This window comes from Eptesicus fuscus, chromosome 3, assembly GCF_027574615.1.
Source record: "Eptesicus fuscus isolate TK198812 chromosome 3, DD_ASM_mEF_20220401, whole genome shotgun sequence".
Lineage (NCBI taxonomy): Eukaryota > Metazoa > Chordata > Mammalia > Chiroptera > Vespertilionidae > Eptesicus > Eptesicus fuscus.
Window position 1 is genome coordinate 18311086 of NC_072475.1, and position 12195 is coordinate 18323280.

Here is a 12195-nt window from a genome sequence, read left to right on the forward strand (position 1 = left end):
TTTCAATTCTATTCAACCTACATTTAGTCTGAAATCAATTACCTTCTTGGATATTCCTAAAACTGACAATTTCAGATATCTGTGGTACTTGGTCAACCTTATAAATTTATTATTCTGGAGGTTATTTTCTTGAAGTTAAGTGTGAATATACATCACACAAATAGATAAGGAAAGGAAAGAAACAACCTATGAGTGATTCTAGAATGTTCCTTCCCCTGATACTCCCCCATATTCTATTCTGATACATACAATTCTGAACATATGTCATTATTTGTGGTAGCAAGAGAAAGTGGGTCCATGTCAAAAGATTCATTTTCAATTTCCATTCTGTCTGTGGATCTTAGATACCTCTTCTTCCTTCATATATCTAGTACCATAACTTTAAATTTTTAAAATCCCTATTTTCTTAACTTTCTGCCAATTTCTCTTCTTTCTCCAGATATCTAATCCCATAACTTTAATTAAAAAAAGAAATCCCTATTTCCTTAACTTTCTGCCAATTTCTAGATTCATGCCTCAAAGGGATCATTACATTTCTTCACTCAGATATCAACAAGAATCTTAAAGTCAACATGTCCCCAATATAATTCCCCATTTTCTTGCTTGCTCTTCTCCAACTCCAGTGTTTCTTGGTAATTGGCATCATCTTACATACAGTTATCTAGGTCAAAAACACCATTGATTCCTTTCTTTCCCTCACCTACATATTACTTACCAGTAAGTTTTCAATGTATTTTTCCAAACTATATCCCAAGGCTGACCACCATCTGGAGCACAGATGGACACTTCCCTCTCTGTTCTGGTTGTAGCCTCCTAAGAAGTTCCTCTTTTTTCTACTCTTGCATCTTTGCCAGCATGACCTTTTGAAATATAAGTCAAATCATGTGGCTCCCTTCTCAAAATTCTTCAATGGCATCCTATTTGAATTGGGATAAAATCCAAATTCCTCACTATAGGTTATATGGTTGGCCTCCACCCACACCTCTTCTTTGATATCCTACCTCTTCTCCCTTTATTCACTAAGCTCTGGCTCCTCTCCTCATTTTGCCCCTAGGCCAGTGGTCGGCAGACTCATTAGTCAACAGAGCCAAATGTCAGCAGTACAACGATTGAAATTTCTTTTGAAAGCCAAATTTTTTAAACTTAAACTTCTTCTAATGCCACTTCTTCAAAATAGACTCGCCCAGGCCATGGTATTTTGTGGAAGAGCCACACTCAAGAGGCCAAAGAGCCGAATGTGGCTCGCGAGCCGCAGTTTGCCGACCACTGCCCTAGGCTATCACAACCTCATTTCTGATTCAGGGACTTTGTGCCTGCTCTTTCCTCTTTCCTGGCATGCTCTTCCCACACATATTACTGCAACACAATTCATCTTTGTTCAGATCTCTGCTCAGATGTTCTTACAAATGGATGTCTTTCATGACCAACTACATATTGTAGTATAATGTCCCTAACCCAGTCACTCTCTGTCCTTTTGCCCCATTTTTATTTTCTCAATAGCTCTTAATACAATACAAAAATTTCATCTTTTCCTGGACACTGTGGCTCAGTAGTTGAGCGTCAACCCATGAACCAAAAAAAGGTCATGGGTTCAATTCCTGGTCGGGGCACATGCCTGGGTTTCAGGCTGGATCCCCAGTAGGGGCCGTGCAGGAGGCAGCCAATTGATGTTCTCTCTCTATCCCTATCCTTTCCTCTCTCTAAAAAAAAATAATAATAAGAAGAAGAACAGATTTAAATTTTTTTTCATCTTTATTTCTTTGTTTAATCATTCATTTTCTGTTTCTCCCACTAGAACATAAATGTGAAGAGGGTAGGGATTTGGTCTGTTTAGTTCATGTTACATCCCCAGTACCTAGAAGAATTCATGGAACATAGGAGGTACTCAAATAAATGATGATTAAGAAAAAGGCCTCAACATTTCTGAGCCTCATGTATAAGGAAAATAGGCATAATAAAAAATAACAACCATGTCCCAGGGTCATCTGGAGGAGGCGGTGATCATGGTAGAGCTCTAAACTGCCATGCAATTGACAGGTGGGGATACTTCTGCTACCACTGAGTGAAAGGAACTGAAACCAAAAAGTGGTCCCCAGAGTCAACGAATAGAACGAGAAGTTCCCCTTTTCTCTGTGTGGACTCTTTCCCCTGAGCTAAGATGAGTTCACAGTGGCGGCTGCAATGTCTCTTAGAATTGCTCAGAGTGGCTGCCTTTGCACTTGACTGCCCCTGCCCTCGCCACCCAGAAACACATGTGTCCACCCTTCTATGCCCGTTAGGGTTCACTGCTTTCCTCAAGCCAGATGGAAGAGCAACCTCCTCTCAGAATCCTTTCCTGATCAACCATCTGCCTCTGCTGGCCTCATGGCTGAGCATATAGCTCACATAGAGTTTTGCAATTATTTCCTGATTCTATTTTTGGCCTTGAAGTGGATTATAAAAGCTACTCTAGGGAAACAGTTTCTTTTGTGCCAATATATTCAGTTTAAGGTTATAACCATGACTTGGTTCTTGAGAGTACTGGGCTCTAAATAATAAAGGTGATGATGATGTGGTAATCATGACAATGTTAATAATAGCTTTTCTATTACATTTCTTAATATCAGTTTTTCCAGTATCATTGCACATCATTTTGTAGTACTAGTTTTTAGTATCATTTTCTATCAGGTGCTTCCCATGATTAACTAATTTAATACCTTCACCAACCCTGTGAAACAAATACTATTATTTCTATTTTACATATTTTTTAAAAAGTTTAATAAAGTACAGCCTGGGGAATATGGTCAATAATATTATAATAACTACGTATGGTGTCAGGTGGATACTAGACTTATTAGGGGGAACACTTTGTAAATTGTATAATTGTCTAACGATTATGCTATCCACCTGAAACTAATACAAAATAGCATTGGATGTCAACTGTAATTGAAAAATAAATTTTAAAGGAAAAAGAGCTCAGAGAGCGAAATGTAGCTTGATAATGGTCACAGAACTGATCTCGGCTGGACCTTTATCATATTATTATTATTTATTGTGAAGTAAGGCAGGCCAAACTGTGGTTTAGATACAGCAAAGACTCCACAGATTACAGGGTAAGTCTCACACTCTAGTAGGAAAAATATTAAGGGAAGTGGATTTCACAATATGAAAAAATATGGTGTGTCATCTGAGACCTCACAATAATTGAAAGTTACACTTCCAGGGCAGCGATGGCACCAGGCTCCTGGGAAAGGCAGCTTTGACATGGAAGCATCAACATTTTCAGTAGACAAACAAGACTTGGGATAATACATTTTCAGAAAAATCTCAAAGAACTGAGGAAACCTTTTCATATATGAAATTACTGTTGAGCCACCTTTTCCTCCATTTTATGGTCCTACCATAGGAGGTCTTTGATGGCCTTGACTTTGCGGTTCTTCTCAGGAAGTCGGTTGTGTCAGAAGAGGATTTTCATTCTTGTGAGAAGGCTCCCTGTTCATTTTGAGATGCCTTTGTTCATGGATTTCTATATCAGCATTATGCAATTAGCACACTGGTCTAAACCCTGGGGACACAGTGATGGGCAAGACCAAGTTTCTGTCCTCAAGGAGCCGAACTTCAGTCCTAGTGGGGAGAGGCAAGAAGTAAATCAGTAAATGTTTAAAAAGGAAATGTGAGTGACAATAGCAGCATGAAGAAAATTCAGCAAAGTAAGAGGATAGAAACAGAAGAGGGAAACTTCTTCATCTAGCTAACTTTCCCAGGTGGTGTCTCAAAAGGATAATAGCTTAATCCTGAGTGTTGAAATGATTGGGAGTGCCACCCAGTGCACTCTGGGAAGAGTAACTCAAAAGAGAGATGGGGCCCTAACTGGTTTGGCTCAGTGGATAGAGCATCGGCCTGTGGACTGAAGGGTCCCAGGTTCGATTCCAGTCATGTACCTTGGTTGCGGGCACATCCCCAGTAGGAGGTGTGCAAGAGGCAGCTGATCCATGTTTATCTCTCATCGATGTTTCTAACTCTCTATCCCTCTCCCTTTCTCTCTGTAAAAAATCAATAAACTATATATTTAAAGAGAGAGAGAGAGAGAGAGAGAGAGAGAGAAGAGAGAGAGAGAGAGAGAGAGAGAGAGAGAGAGAGAGAGAGAGAGAGAGAAAGATGGGAAGTGAGCCTGGCATATCTGAGAAGCAGAAAGGAGGGGTCCAAGCGTCAGAGGGTAGTGGGAGATGACGCTAAGGAGGTGACAAAGGACCAGGTCGCCCAGGTTGTAGGCCAAGAAAAGGAGTTGTGCATTGTGAGCAGATATTTGCAGGAACATGCACATGTGTGAATTGGGAGAGGAATGCATTGAATGAACCATTCATTATCTGTGTTTTACACAGGCCAGGGAAAACTGTTGTTTGAAGAGAAGCAGAAATTACTACATAAGTCAAAAGCTTTCTTAGAAGATACATAATTATATTTAGGGAAGTCTCAGATAAGCTGTGTTTACCTTCAAAGGTTCACTACATTTTCTTGCCTTTTCCATAATAGCTGCAGGTTTGATAAACGTGAAAAAGGGCTCAAATATTATTTACATGTGTCAACTTAAATTTTGTTAGCTATTTTACTATGAAATAATTGACCTTGATTATGGCCATTGAAAATAGGTACACTGATGTCTGTTAATGGGGTCATCAGGCACTTTCATTTTTTGCATAGATATGAAGCAGAAAAGACTAGAGAAAAGGTGATTTTCCAGTCTCCAGAGACAGTTGATGGTCCCTTGTCTCAGTGCCAATGACAATAGAGATCCTTGCAACATCAACTGCTTTAAGGTAGTAGTTACTTTGCATTTTCCAGAGTAATTATCAATTTTCTCTGATTTATGTTTATTATCCCAACAGATCTAAATGACCCAATTATTATCTTTTTAATCCTAGAGTTTTATGGACACAACTTTTGGGGGGAGTTGGTAGGTTAAGTGTGATTTAGGAAGGGAATATAAATAGCATACTGAAAAAGACCTATTCATTATTATTATTATTATTATTATTATTATTATTATTACTAGAGGCCTGGTGCATGGAATTTGTGTACGGTGGTGGGTGTGTCCCTCAGCCCAGCCTGCACCCTCTCCAATCTGGGACCCCTCAAGGGATGTCTGGCTGCTCGGTGGTATTGGACCTAAACAGGCAGCCGACATCCCTCTCACAATCCAGGACTGCTGGTTCCCAACTGCTCACCTGCCTGCCAGCCTGATCACCCCCTAACCACTCCCCTGCCAGCCTGATCAATGCCTAATTGCTCCCCTGCCAGCCCGATTGCCCCCAACTGCCCTCCCCTGCAGGCCTGGTCGCCCTTAACTGCCCTCCCCTGAAGGCCTGGTCGCCCCCAACTTCCCTTCCCTACAAGGCTGGTTCCTTCCCCCCAAAAAAAATACTGCCTTCCCCTGCAGGCCTGGTCACCCCTAACTGTCCTCCCCTGCAGGCCTGGTCACCCCCAACTGCCCTCCCTTTCTGGCCTGATCGCCCACAACTGCCCTCCCCTGCTGGCCATCTTGTGTCCACATGGGGGCAGCCATCTTGTGTGTTGGAGTGATGGTCAATTTGCATATTACCTCTTTTTTATATAGGATTATTATTATTATTATTACTGAATAAACAGTGTCAACATCTATTAGTTAGGAACCACAAGAACATATGGCTTCCCCCTATACTTAAGTTAAAGACAAAGAGGTGAAGGGATTAAGAGGTGCAAGTTGATAGTTACAGAATAGTCATGAGGATGTAAAATGCAGCATAGGAAATAAAGTCAATAATATGGTGATAACTAGGTATGTTGCCAGGTGGGTACAGGAAATATCAGGAGAACACTTTGTAAAGTACATGTTTTTCTAATCACTATGCTATATACCTGAAGCTGATACAAAATAATATTGGATGTAACTGTAATTGGAAAATAAAATTTAAGGTTCTTTTAAAAATATAAAAGAAACTAGAGGCCCGATGCACAAAATTCATGCAAGAGTAGGCCTTCCTTCTCCCCAGCTGCTGGCACCGGCTTCCCTCTGGCACCTGGGATCTGGGCTTCCCTCACAGCCCCGGCTTCATCCGGAAGGTCGTCCGGAAAGACGTCTAGTCTAATTAGCATATTATGCTTTTATTATTATAGATAACTTATAGAAGTGAAAAAAAGGTAATGACAATTAGTATGGCTTCTGTTTCTGGTTTGGTTAAAAGATGAAAGAAAAAAAAAAAACCACTACTGTGGCCTTGGATGCGTGTGCTAGAAAGATGGGGGTGGGTGGGGTTGAGAAGAAGAGAATCCTAACTTACCCAAGGCAGGCAGATATGACATTGTGGGAGCCAGAAGCTAATTTTTATGGGCTCCCGACAATGTCCAAATAGGAAACCATATGCTACTGGTACTGGGAACTGCGAAGGGGTACAGATGACTTAGGTGCTCCTTAAGCGATGCATTTTATCCTATCGTGTAAATATGTGGGAATGAGGATTCCCCTTATGGGGTTAGTGCAAAGTGTGAGATGCTCTGTGGTTCCCAAGGGCACGTGTGAGAAAACAAATGCATGGAAACCTGCAATGCGTGAACACGAGAGAACGCTTTTAAAACACGAAGCCATTCCCTGACCTGCTGCTTTTCGTAGGCATATGAACCAAGCAGCATGTCATTTAAGGAGGAGAGTAGCAGGTTTTCTGTTGTGAGAGTTCTGCCATTTATTGTGTTAATAGGGGAGCGTAGCAAGAGCACATGGCTTGGGACATGACTGTATTTAGTTAACGTGATGATCGCCCAACAGAACTGCATGCTAAGGATGCTTCCTCAGAGCCAGTTCTCCTCTCCTCCTGCCTTATTTGGCTTTGTTCCTCTGGTTGGAAAAGAATCTCTTTCACAAGCATAAATGTTCCTCTTTCTGTGGGTGACGTCATCATTCCTGTGGCCCGAGCGTTTGTTACTAAATTGTACTTAGCAACACATTATCATTCTTTTCTCTCTTACAGTTCTGAGCCTGTTTGTTCTGATAGAGTTGGGAGACACATTTTTTTTTTCTTTTCAGGGAGGTGAAAGTAAAAAAGCTGAAAAAAAGGAAGCTACGCTTGGAAGGGTCTCTGGTCTTGTGTTACTTAAAAAGAAACAAGTAGACAACTAAAGTTTTATCCTGTGGCAACAGTTCTGAGTTTAAAAAATTCACATACGCCTCTAAAGGAAGTGGTTTCCATGCAACTGTGCATCATATACTCTTCTTTAAAGTGGTAGATGCTTTTTGCTTGGCTTGACTTGTCCTCCTTGTGTTTTGCCTTGTCAGGTTAATGGGGAAAGTTAGACAAAAGAAGGCTGTGCACTGGCCAGTTAAGAGTGATGTTGCTGAAGTGCCTGTTTATCATTCCTGGCAACATCATGGATTCCCTTCTCATTACATCCTACCTCTCTGTTAAAAAAAAAACTAAGATGATCTGCTTCTTCTCTTGCAAAGTGTGGCTGTAAATTTTTTTAAAGTTGTAATTTGATTTTAATCCTTATATTTACAAGAGACCTGAAGTTTGACATGAGTTTATTTTTTTTAAATAGTCTAGATGTTTAAATTCACAACTACTATTTTAAATGATAGAAATGGCTATCATTTCTCAAAGGCCTGATCTATGTTAAGTTAGTGTTCATGATGTCATTCATCACCACAGTTTTGTGCAATCGCTGTTTTAAGTTTGCCGGAAGCTGAGACTTAGACTGTCCAGAATCCTGTGCCTGATAACAGACTCTAAACTTTCACAGGAATCAAGGCCATGGGCAAAACAGCAACCTTTGAAATAACACCCTCTCGTTTTGTAACCTGATTCTTCTAAAAAGTATGGTGCATACACAGACCATTGGACCAAGCTGCAGAGGGGGAAGTGGGTATGTCCTATTGCCAGCAGCAGCCCTATGGAGGATGGCCTGTGTGTCATATTTAGCATGAGTATACCTGTTGTCTACAACTCCGGAGTAGAAAGTGTTTTCCCTTGGTCGCCTGGTTATTTGGTCATAATTAAAATAGATTTACATGAGTTGGCTTCTTCTTTCATTATGGTAAGGAAAATATCCCAAGTTGTGCCCAGGATCATCCAGGTGCTCCCCTTTTCTAATAATTGATGTGGCCGCCTCATATAAATGAGATGTTTTGTGCCAAATCTGCACTTTCCCAGAAGTGCAAGTGTAATCTAACAAAGTTAACACCTCCCAGGGCCCATGTCAAGTTCTCAGTATTTAGGGAACTTGACAAATTATTTACAGCCTTTTCCAAGTCCTACCTACCAGACTATGCAAGAATAAACAGACTTCAAAGTCAGCACAAGGTAGAAAAACTATTCTGGCTTAGGCTGTAATTTAGACTATCTTTAGAAACGAATGACTTCATCAAAAGAGAGGCCCAGAGTGGCCAGCCCCTTTTGTGCAGTTACCTTTTTCTTTACTTGAGTGTAGAGACTAAATGGCAGGTAGGAAAGTGCTTTTGCAGGAACGTGGGAGTCTTGAAACTGTAGAAAGAAGTTACACCGTGCATGGGAGTAAGCCTGTGGGCAGGAGTTACAGACTGCGGCTCTATTGCTAGTCCAGAGCAATCAGGCATAAACATCTTTAAAGGTTTGTGCCTGAGCACAATAAACTCCTATAAAGGCACTTGATACATTATTTAAAATAAGAACATATTACCTTTTATATCAGGGAACAAAAACAAATAATTTTACATCCAGAAACAAAGATTTTTTAAAAATAGAACTTTTAACTTTGACAAAACAAAAGATAATACCATTGGATTTTTAATTTTTTTAAATGATTGATTTATCTACTTACTTATTTTAGTGAGAGAGGTGGGGGAGGATGGGGGAGCAGAGAGAGAAAAACATTAATTTGTTGTTCCACTTTCTTATGCATTCTTTGGTTGATTCTTGTATGTGCCCTGACCAGGATCGAGCCTGCACCCTCAGCATATCAGGACAATGCTCTAACCAACTGAGCTACCCAGCCAGGGCCTATTGGATTTTTATATTTTAATTCAAAAGCTGACATGCTATACTCTGTGAAAGTATGAGAAAAAGAAGCTGGCTCTGTCTTTAGCTATCATAACCTTAAAATATTAAAACCAGGTAATGAGTGAATGCAAACACACACAGACAAGGCAATGGCAGTCATGATCAGTCACAGGTTTCCTCAAACCTTGCCCAAAAGGGCTGGATGGTAGACACCCTACAGCTTAGACTATTTCATGTCACCAGTGATAGAAACCCAGCTTACAAATTGGAGAGGAAACCAGGCAGCATGGCCGTGTGGTGTACATGGTACTCTGATGGCTTTCGCACACATAGCTGTAATTCTAGATGCTTGAATTCCAAGAAAAAAAAGAATTATAAAAAACGAATGATAATTGTCGTTTGAGTTTAGATTCGTTAGTTGACACTCATTCATCTCTTTCTCTACACTTTGCACATTTATATTCCTTACTTAATTTATTATCATTATTTACAGTTTCATATCTATTGTCCCTGCTGATGGTATGTTTCAAGAGGCTTGAGGCCCAGTGGTGCTCACCCCATAGCCTCAGATCCTAGCAGAGGCTGGCCCTGTGCCAGGCGCTCAGGGCTGCTTTGGGAACTGGACAGGAAAGCTGATAGCAAAAAGGCTTAGAGTGAAAACCCAGCACTTAGGGGTGACTCCCAGCCAGAAAAGTATGAAAAGGGAAAAAGAGTGTTCCACAGTGTCTAAAAATCCATTCGTTACTGAGAAGGCTAGATGGATCCGGTCCTGCCAGCGGTTACTCATTGCTAAGCTTATGGCCGACAAATGGGCATTCAGATCCACCCAGGTGTGGCCAGAAGGGTCATTTGGACTGACGGCACATTCGCAAAGACTGTAAATTGAGGCTTCTAACATTACCAGTAAGTGAGATACAAATGAGAAATGGCCTGTTAATTTATTTGTACTGGTGATTTAACCATATTAATTGGTTGGACAAATTTATAAAGTATACTAACATTTGCAAAGAAGTTTTTTACTTCCAAAAATTCATATAGACAGTATATAAATATATTACATATATATTCTACAACATACACATACTCTATAGTCTAATATAGCCCCATCTCAGAGACCCCGCTGTCATTCTCAAGGGGTGCTCAGGGTCACGATGTCTTTGAAAGAGACAGGGGGAAGGCTTTTAAGCAAACAGCAACCTAAGCATTATAGAATATGTAGGATTATCTTCTGTGTGGGCTTGATGGTTTGTCGAATTCGTTGTAGGCCCACTAGCCACTGATGCTGACCTGGTATGAAGTGAAACATAGTTACAAACCATGGCTCTGGCCAGTTTCCTCAGTGGTTAGAGCATCGGCTCATGGACCGAAGGGTCACAGGTTTGATTTCAGGCCAAGGGCATGTACTTTGGTTGCAGGTTCAACCCCTGGACCCGGTTGGGGCATGTGCCAGAGGGAGCCAGACGATGTGTCTCTCTCACATCGGTCACATTGATGTTTCTCTCTCTCTTTTTCTCTCTCTCTCACCTCTCCTCCCTTCTCTAAAAAAAAAAAAAAAAAAAAAAAAAAAAAAAAAAAAAAAATCAATGAAAAAATATTATCTGGTGAGGATTAAAAAACATAAATAAATAAAGCACCATGTCCAAGCAGGTGCACGACAAAGGCACACCACTCTCTTAGCTCTCCAAACCTAACAGCCCAACTCTACTTAAGACAGAGTCTCCTGCAGAGAACTTTCTATAGAGCCAAATAAACTTGACTTGCCAAAGGGGATAAAAATGGAGCAAGTGAATGGATTGCCAGTGATTCTGGGAAATTTCATTTTCTAAACTCCCGCTCAGTGGTAGGAAACCTTAGCTGTCCTCGTTCCTGTCTCCTCATGTGTAGGATGGGCTTAAATGTACCATCCCACAGGCCTCTTGTGAGGGTCCCAAGTGATAATGCCTGTAGAGTCCCTAACATTTCAGCTTCCCTTCATAGAAAGGGAAGGCAGTGGGGGTGAGGAGTCAGAAAGGTGAGGAGGAGGGATCCTTTCGCAGCCAATTAGTGGTTCATTATGGTTAACAAGCTGTCCTTTGTCAAAGCAAACACTTTTAAAGGATTAAGCCTCATTCTCGCCTTAGTGCGAATGGCTTTAATCAGATAATCTCCTATCACCTAGCTGAGGATTTCTCATTGAAAGTGTGGGGAAGCCAGGAGAGAGCTGCCCGGCTAGCCTGGGACGCACTGGGGCAGGGGCAGGGAACCTGCTGGCGGGGAACCCTGGGATCTGAGAATTGGACTTGACACTTGAGAGGCTAAAGGCAGCATGAAAAAGAAGAAAAACAAACTTTCTCCTCAGGGTTGCTAGGGCAACGGTTTGTTTAAAGCGTTCATGTGATGGAGTTGCTTGTCTGTCGAATGGCCCTTCACCCCTATTCGGTGTCATTCTTCCTGCCACGAAGCCCTCGCATGTGCCAGGTAATTGTACCGTTTGCCAGCTGCTTGGGGGTCTGTGCGGAGCAAGGCCTGGCCCAGCCCGCTCCCCCTTGCCATCTGCTTGGCACATGTGAGCGCTCAGAGTTTGCTGAATTTAACTGAATTGTTTCATTTGCTACACTCTGTCCCAAATGTGCGAGGTTCTTTTTCCCCCCACATCTGTCTCCTTCCACTAGGCCAGACTGTGAGCACCTTGAAGAAGTCTGAATGAATTCTGTACCGCCAGTGCCAAGCACAATTGCTGGCCCATAGTCAGTGCTCACTAAACATGTGTGAAGTGAACTAGGGAGCCATAGGCAGCACACTGAGGCCTACCCTAAGTTGTTAGAATTCATTTCTGAGGACTGCACTGCTCAGTTGCCACACTGCCGGGCAAGGCAGAGAGGGAGAAAAGAGAAAAAAAAGGTGTATATGATGCTCCTACCATTTATGATGTGACAAAAATCACTTTAGGGCATTTCTTGAGACAAGGTCTGAAGGTAATTTGGGGAAGCAGGTAAGAAGGAGTAAGAAGAGCCAACAAAAGATGCTAGAGCTAGAGCTAGATAGAGATAGAGATAGAGATAAAGGAGGGGGGAGAGAGAAGAGAGAGAGAGAGAGAGAGAGAGAGAGAGAGAGAGCGCGCCCACACAATGGAACAGAGAAAGGGATAGAGAATATTATAGAAGCCAAACTAAGGAACTTAAAAAACTAAAATGAGTAGCTAAATGCATACACATTTAGGGGGAGAAAACAG